The following is an 8,119-nucleotide window of genomic DNA, read 5'->3' as shown; positions in this document are numbered from 1 at the left end:
GTGTGTGTGTGTGTGTGTGTGTGTGTGTGTGTGTGTGTGTGTGTGTTTAAAATGAGTATTACCTTCCTTTCTCACTTCCTTCCTTCCTTCCTTCCTTCCCATCTTCCTTTTTTCTTTCTTTTTTTTTTCCTTCGGTTTTTTGTTGTTTGTTTTGTTTTTTGCTGTGTGTTTAAAAATGTCTGCCTTTTGCCTTGCCACTTGAATGACAACTTGGCTTAGTATAATAACGTTGGGTCCCACTTTCTTTCCTGCAGAAACCTGTAGACACTGCTCACCTGTCTTTTGTAGAAAAGTAGGAGGCCAGCCTGACCTTTCCCCCTTGTGGGTGGCTAGCTGTTTCTGCTTGGATGCCTCAGGAAAGCTTTCTTTATCCCTAAAGGTAAATACCTTAATGAGTCTCAATTGTTTTATATTAAATAGTTTCTGAGTATATGGTGTACTCTTTCAAGAGCAGATTTCATTCTTTTACCTTCAGGGAAATTTTCCTTCATTATATTTGAGAATAATTTTTATCTTCTATTTTGAGTATGCTATTTCAGGGACAATAATTATCTGCATTTTGTATCATCTAGATATGAACTCCATGTTTGGTCTCATTATTTTAATTTCTTTATAATTTTCTGCTGTGTTCATAGCGATTATTCCAAGTCTTCGATTCCACTAACTTCTTAGTTCTGTCTAGACTGTTCTTTGATTTCTAATTTATTTGTTAAGATCTGTAATAGTATTATTTTGGTTCCAATTGGTTTCCTTAGCCCTGCAATTTCTCTTTTATCTCTTTCTGTTGTTTCAGCATTTTGTCTTTGAGTTCTTATTTTACTGATAGCCGGTTTTTATTAAGGTGTTTTTTGTTTGTTTGTTTGTTTGTTTTAGCACTAAGTCAATCTGGGGGAATTTTCTTCCTTTTTTTTTATTTAATTTTTTTCTTTATCTGGACTATTTCCTTTGCATCTGTACTTTCTCTCTCTCTCTCTCTCCCCCTCTTCCTGCCCCCACCCCCTCCTCAGTGACACATTTACAAGGTTGACATGCCATATATTTTTGTTTTGCTTAAGATACAGTTGGGCACAATAGCCAAACTGTGGAAAGAGCCAAGATGTCCATCGACAGATGAATGGATAAAGAAGAGGTGGTATATATACACAATGGAATATTATGCAGCCATCAAAAGGAATGAGATCTTGCCATTTGCAACAATGTGGTTGGAACTGGAGGGTGTTATGCTGAGTGAAATAAGTCAATCAGAGAAAGACATGTATCATATGACCTCACTGATATGAGGAATTCTTAATCTCAGGAAACACTCTGAGGGGTTGTTGGAGTGGTGGGGGGTGGAAGGGATGGGGTGGCTGGGTGATAGACATTGGGGAGGGTATGTGCTATGGTGAGCACTGTGAATTGTGCAAGACTGTTGAATCACAGATCTGTACTTCTGAAACAAATAATGCAACATATGTTAAGAAAAAAGAAAAAGAAGAAGATAGCAGGAGGGGAAGAATGAAGGGGAGTAAGTCAGAGGGGGAGACGAACCATGAGAGACGATGGACTCTGAAAAACAAACTGAGGGTTATAGAGGGGAGGAGGGTAGGGGGATGGGTTAGCCTGGTGATGGGTATTAAAGAGGGCACGTTCTGCATGGAGCACTGGGTGTTATGCACAAACAATGAATCATGGAACACTACATCAAAAACTAATGATGTAATATATGGTGATTAACATAACAATAAAGGAATTTTTTTTAAAAAGATACAGTTGGGCAGTTCTACATAATTCTTCAGTTTCCCTGATCTACAGTTGTTCTTCCTGACCTTCTTCTCTTCCCCGGAAACTAGTTATCACCCCTGTGGACAACAACTTGGAGGCTGGATGTCATTTTCTATTTACTTTTTTGTATCTTGAGACTTGAGAGTGGGAAGGAGAAGAGCCCCTCTGGAACTGCCTGCAGTCCTTGCTGGGATCCTGGACTGCCTACTCTCTTCTGAGTCCCTGTAAATGTCCTTTACTGGGGTCAATCTTCACAGCAAGGGCCAGGAATTTCCTAACCCAAGGGCTCTTGTTCGTTCCTCCAACTCAGCAGTGACCTTGGAGAATGGCTGGTCCTCAGCCAGGGTCTGCAGTGGTGCAGAAAGAAGCGTGTGAGTTCATAGTCTCCCACTTACTCATCCTTCCGGCGACTTCTCTTCAAATCAAGGTGAATTCAGGATATTGGAACATTCCTCAATTGTTTTCTGGGTAGCAGGTGTGGTAAACAAGGTTGAGAGCCACTTTTCAATTTTGATTCTGCTGATAATTTTTGGCCTTTTGAAAAGAAACATTTTTGTTCATTTCATTAGGTACTGGGGGAGAAATGTTATTTGATCTGACTTCCTCTACCCCAGACTTTCAGAATAACTTTTAAGCAAGCACTGCTGATTCTAAACAGGTGGTTCATGAACAACACTTAGAAAAAAACCAAAGCATGAAGTTCAGAGTTAAGGTAAAAATAAAATTAAGGATGGGGTGGAAAGCAGAGAGCATTACTTCATGTTGGCTTTAAATATTGAGATGGTTCCTAATTTTATATTTACTTAAATAATATATTTATGCATCCAAGAGCTAAAAAGGGAATTCGTTTTTACCTTTCCCAATGTTAAAATGCACTGAAGGTAAATAGTTGCAGGTTCAAAACCTCATATATTAAATATATTTTAAAAAAGAAACCTAAAGCATATTTATAATCACATAAGGGTATCAGAGGGGCATTAAAATGTGTCCCCAAAACACAATATCCTTTCCCCAAGATGTCTCTGCAGCTGAGCTGCACATCTCTGACTTTACCATACTTCACATTTATCTTAAAGAGTGAATGAATTCTTTCATTACTTTTAGAGATTAATTCTGTGTGCTGAATTCAACAAGACTTGATTTCCATTTGTGCTCAGCCACAGTTTAAGCAACACCCTGAGAGATAGAGTCAGTGCTGTGTACAGGAATTTCACTGCACAGTTCACATCGAGATCAGCAAAAGGATGGATAAATCCCTAGGTGCAGTTTTAATTTTGTTGTCAGGGGGGAAAAAAAACAACAACAGCAGTGTTCAGGGTCCATCAGGCTTAGCTTCTCGGATGTGCCTCTTCAAAATGCAATAGGCAGGGCGCCTGGGTGACTCAGTTGGTTAAGCGACTGCCTTCGGCTCAGGTCATGATCCTGGAGTCCCGGAATCGAGTCCCGCATCGGACTCCCTGCTCGGCGAGGAAACTGCTTCTCCCTCTAACCCTCCCCCCTCTCATGTACTCTCTCTCTCTCATTCTTGCTCTCTCAAATAAATAAATAAACCTTTAAAAAAAATGCAATAGGCAAGAAACAGAACATCTTGGCACCTGACCACCCCCCCCCCCCCCCCCGCTTTGAATCACAGCTGCCAGCCAAGCTCAGGAGGCTTGGTCCTTGGAGTTCAGGGATCACACTGCCCAGCGTTGCAGGTCACGGGTTCCTGAGGGCTGCTTATCTTCTTTTCAGCATTTGGCAGGTGTGCTTTACCATTATCTTAATTCTCCCTGTGCTTCTTAGATGATTCACAATGATAGCTCCACATGTCACCTTAACCTACTGAGCAAATTTGCAAGAGTTGTTTATTCTTTTAAAGTATAATAATGCCCCTTAGTCACAATGGCTGAAGAGGCCACACAGGCCAACAGCCTTTACTGTAGATTTCTTGATATACTGCACAATGACTACTTAGGGATAAGCTATGGGGGCAAAGTAGCAGCTGTTAAGCACCTGCGCTCTGGACTCAGGAATCTAAATCCTGGCCCCACCACCAACCAACTGCATGACAGGGTTCCTTATCTGTAAAATGGGGGTAATAATGGTACCAATTGGGAGGATTTTTTTAAAAAGTGAATGTATGGGGGAATTCTTAGCCCTGTGCAAATGATGCAGCTGCCAAAGATGATTATCATCTTACTATTTTATTAGAGAAGGCTTCTACCTTTGAGTTTATACATTTAAAATTTTTATTGACTTGTTTTACCAGTGAAAATGAATACAGTGAAGTACTTCTGAAACCAGATGCTTTCTCTTTTCAAGTATTTATTTATTTATTTTATGATTTTATTTATTTGAGAGAGAGAGTGTGTGTGAGTGAGAGAGAGAGAGAGAGAGAGAGAGAGCACAAGCTGGGGAGAGAGGCAGAGGGAGAGGGAGAAGCAGACTCCTAGCTGAGCAGGGAGCCTGATGTGGGACTCCATCCCAGGACCCCGGGATCATGACCTGAGCTGAAGGCAGACGCTTAACCAACTGAGCCACCCAGGCTTCCCTATTTTCAAGTTTTAAAAATTTATTTTTCACTATATAAAACCACCTTATTTTATGGATGAGGACACAGAGAAATACAGAGACTTGCCTGAGGTCACAAAGCTGACTACAGATAAAATCAACACTAAATCTCCAATAACCTTAATTTGAGTCCAGTGCTCTTTTCACTGCATTCCTGTGCCTTTCCTCGTGTGATCATATTCATCAGTGAAGACTTTCATATTGTAGCCCTGTTCCTACACAGGCTTTCTACATGTTGGTAACTTCACATTTTGGCTATTATAACAGACAGCCCCAAAATAACCCTGGGTTAAAAAAGATATTTATCTCTCATGTTAAAGTTCAGGTAAGCAATCCAGGGCTGGTATGGTGGCCTCACAATCATCAGAGACCCAGGCTTCCTCTATTTTGACGCCCTTCCCACTGCAGCACATGGTGACCATCTTTGGTCCAAAAGGGCGACTCCAGCCTTTACCATCATTTCCACTTCCCAGTAAAGATGTGTAGAGGGGTAAAAAGTGCGCTCAATTCTTCTCTTTAAGAGTACACAACATTTTTGTTCATAGCCCATAGCCCATAGACCTGAACTTAGCCTTATAGCTACATGTAGCTTCAAGGGAGTCTAAGACATGTACTTTTTGGTTAATTCTATTTCTATGTAAGAAGGGAACACTAGATATTGGGGTATAATTAACAGTCTTTGACCACACACAATAAGCTTTAAGTAGTATGATATTTTCACAAAAGTACAAGAGTTCCTGGATTTTATTTTTTTACATAAAAAAAATTTTTATATATAGATATATATATGGGGATGGAGCAGAAGGAGAGGGAGAGAGAATCTCAAGTAGGCCCCATGCCGAGCATGGGGCCCAACACGGGGCTTGGTCTCACAACCCTGAGATCAGAATCTGAGCCAAAATCAAGAGTCAGACACTTAACTGACTGAGCCACCTGGGCACCCTTGGAGTTTCTAGATTTTCATACAACAGCTAAAAGGAATATATAAGTCCTAAGCTTCTACAAAGTATAATTAATCTTTTTCTTGAAATGTGGTTCAGGATAGCACTTCCACCTAAGGATCTAGGAAGGTGGCATGGGGTACCACACAGTCTTTATAATATTTACAGAGCCAACTGATAAAAAGATAGATAATAACAAGTGTTAGTGAGAATGTAGAGAAACTATAACTCTTGTACTTTGCTGATGGGAACGCAAAAGGGTGCAGCTGCTCTGTAAAACATGTGACACTTTATTAAAATGCTAAACACAGAATTACCTTATGACTCAACAATTTCACTCCTAGTTATCTACCCAAGAGAAATGAAAGCTTAGGTGCACACAAAGACTGTATATGGATGTTCATAGGAACATTAGCCATAATATCCAAAAAGTGGAAACAACTCAAATGTTCATCAACTGGTGAACAGATAAATAAAATGTGGAATATCTATACTATTTCGGCAAATAAAAAGCAATTCCCAATACTGATAGATACTTCAATATGAATGAGTCTCAAAAACATCATGTTAAATGAAAGAAGCCAAATACAAAACACCACATATTGTATGATTCCATTTATATGAAATACTCAGCATAAGCAAATCTATAGAGGTAGGAAGTAGATTAGTGGTTGCCTGGGACTGCAGAGTAGCAGAATAGGGTGCTGACTGCACAGACACATGAGGGATTTTAGGGTGTTTTTTTAGTATAGGTGCTGCTGAAGCCAGCACACATGAGCATTTGTGTGTGTGTGTGTGTGTGTGTGTGGTGATAGAAATACTCAAAAAATTTTATTGTGGTAATGGTTGTATAACTCTGTAAATTTACTAAGAATTATTGAATTGTATGCTTTTTAAAATTGAAGTATAATTAACATACAAGGTTACATTGATTTCAGGTATACAACATATAAATTGTATGCTTTGAAAAGGCCAGTGGAAGCAGCACACATATCTTCAACTGGCTCACATGATGGGCTAATTCGGGAGAACCAGGCTAGGGCTAGGGACAAGGTAGGTCCTGAAGATACCAGAGATGAAAATACTTGTTCTCTGTTTGCGAAGGGCTCACATCTTAGAGGTTGTCAGGAAAATTTCACTGAAAGGATTTTTTTATTCCACATAGTGGATTGGATAAATTAAGCAGAACATTTGAAATTTCGTGACTTTCAAGGTTTAACATGTATTCTAGTGGTATTTATTTTCTTATTTGAAAGGTTCATGACTTTTTACTTCTCATGTGTTCATCTTCATAGGATGACTGCCTTCAAATCTGATAGCTTTACCTCAAATGGTGTCTTCTGTTTTCTGATAACCACACTCAGGCCTCTTGAAATATAGTCTTAAATGAATTTGTTCTTGTCATCAGCTCAGTGGTTTCTTCAGTCTACAAAAGGAATGAGATAGGTTTGACCAGATGTTCCAGAACATCTTCTAGATGTAGGCTTCCATGAATCTAAGTGTGTTTTTCATTTGCCGTGTAGCCTGGGAAAATCTAGAATTTGAGGACACACTTGATTATTTGCTGGGGAACTTAAATGGTTAAAAAAAGCTCAGGGATGGGAAAAGGTAAGCCAGGAGAGTGGCAGCAAGCAATGGGAAGAGAAAAACCAAGAGTTGATGATGTTGGACTTTTGTATGGAGAATAAACATGTACACTTTAAGAGGGTATAAAGGAGAGTGAGCCAAGCATGCAGTGTTCAGAATGTATTCCTAAAGTCTGTGAGGGCTGTAAGACCAAACCACACTGCAAGAATAGATATTACTAATCATTCATTCATCTATTTTCTTCACATTTTTACCAACCAATATGTTTTGATCCCCCCCTATTGCCAGGAGTAAGGATGCGCCTAAGGGCCCTGACTTGGCTTCTATTCTGCCTGTATTGCAAGCGTAGGGGTCATCTCAGAACTTATAAAATATACTTATAAAATATCTTCTTTTCATTTTTTTATTTCAGAGTCTATATGTTCTTGAACATTATGAAAAAAATTAAGATGAGGTCTAAAATTAGCTTCTCCTGCCTGTAATAAACATTTCCAGAAGGTACTACCTTCCCATGTTTCTTGAGCACTTTGTTTCCCTTACTTAATATTACACAGTACCTTCCAAGTTCACATATATAGCCACAATATACAATTTTAGACTTAAATATGAGAAAAACTTTAAATGACCATAACTGATTCAGTCATCCAATATGAATACCAATAACAAAATTAAAAAATGATCAAAGAATTCCCTCCAAAAGAATCCCCTAGCCTCAAAAAGCACATGATTCTCATCTTTTATAAACTGCTTCAAAGATTTAAAAACAAAAACAAAAACATGGAAACTTATCTAATTAATTATTAAAAAAGTAAAATTACATTGGTAACCACATTTAAAACAATAGCAACAACTATAAACCAAACTTACATATCAATATAAATGCAAAAATTTGAGGTAAACACCTACAAATTAAACTTTAAAATGTATTTAGAGAATTCCCACAATGTCCAGGTAGGATTTCTCCAAGAAATGGGAAGATTTTTTAAAATTAAGAAATATACTAATATTGAAGGGGGCAGAGCAAGATGGCAGAGGAGTAGGAGACCGGGATTTCGTCTGGTCTCAGGAATTCAGCTGGATAGGAATCAAACCATTCTGAACACCTAGGAACTCAACAGGAGATCGAAGAAAAAAATAACAACAACTCTCTGAACAGAGAAGCGACCACTTTCTGGAAGGTAGGATGTGCGGGGAAGCGAATCCGAGGAGATATTTGGGAGGATAGGTGGCGGGGGAGGGGGTCGCCATCGGCCGCTTCTGGCAAGTGATAGAGC

At 39.1% G+C, this 8,119-nt stretch overlaps 1 protein-coding gene and 1 long non-coding RNA gene across 2 annotated transcripts in view; both read right to left on the bottom strand.

Moving 5' to 3' along the window:
• LOC141370683 (uncharacterized) overlaps positions 1-8,119 on the bottom strand; it is a 266,080-nt gene that overhangs the window by 22,072 nt on the left and 235,889 nt on the right. The window lies entirely within an intron of this gene.
• The window catches only part of LOC141370686 (uncharacterized), a 39,966-nt gene continuing 34,026 nt past the window's right edge, over positions 2,180-8,119 (bottom strand). Inside the window, exons 2-3 of the long non-coding RNA XR_012374944.1 lie at positions 6,584-6,684; positions 2,180-2,298 (exon numbers count right to left, since the gene is read on the bottom strand). This is a non-coding gene — a long non-coding RNA (uncharacterized lncRNA). The remainder of the gene's footprint in view (positions 2,299-6,583; positions 6,685-8,119) is intronic.

Source organism: Callorhinus ursinus, unplaced genomic scaffold (genome assembly GCF_003265705.2).
Source record: "Callorhinus ursinus isolate GAN/ISIS: 27379988/994484 unplaced genomic scaffold, GSC_fseal_2.0 scaffold42, whole genome shotgun sequence".
Classification (NCBI taxonomy): domain Eukaryota; kingdom Metazoa; phylum Chordata; class Mammalia; order Carnivora; family Otariidae; genus Callorhinus; species Callorhinus ursinus.
Note: the sequence above shows the minus strand (reverse complement) of the source record. Positions and strands in the feature narration are given on the sequence as shown.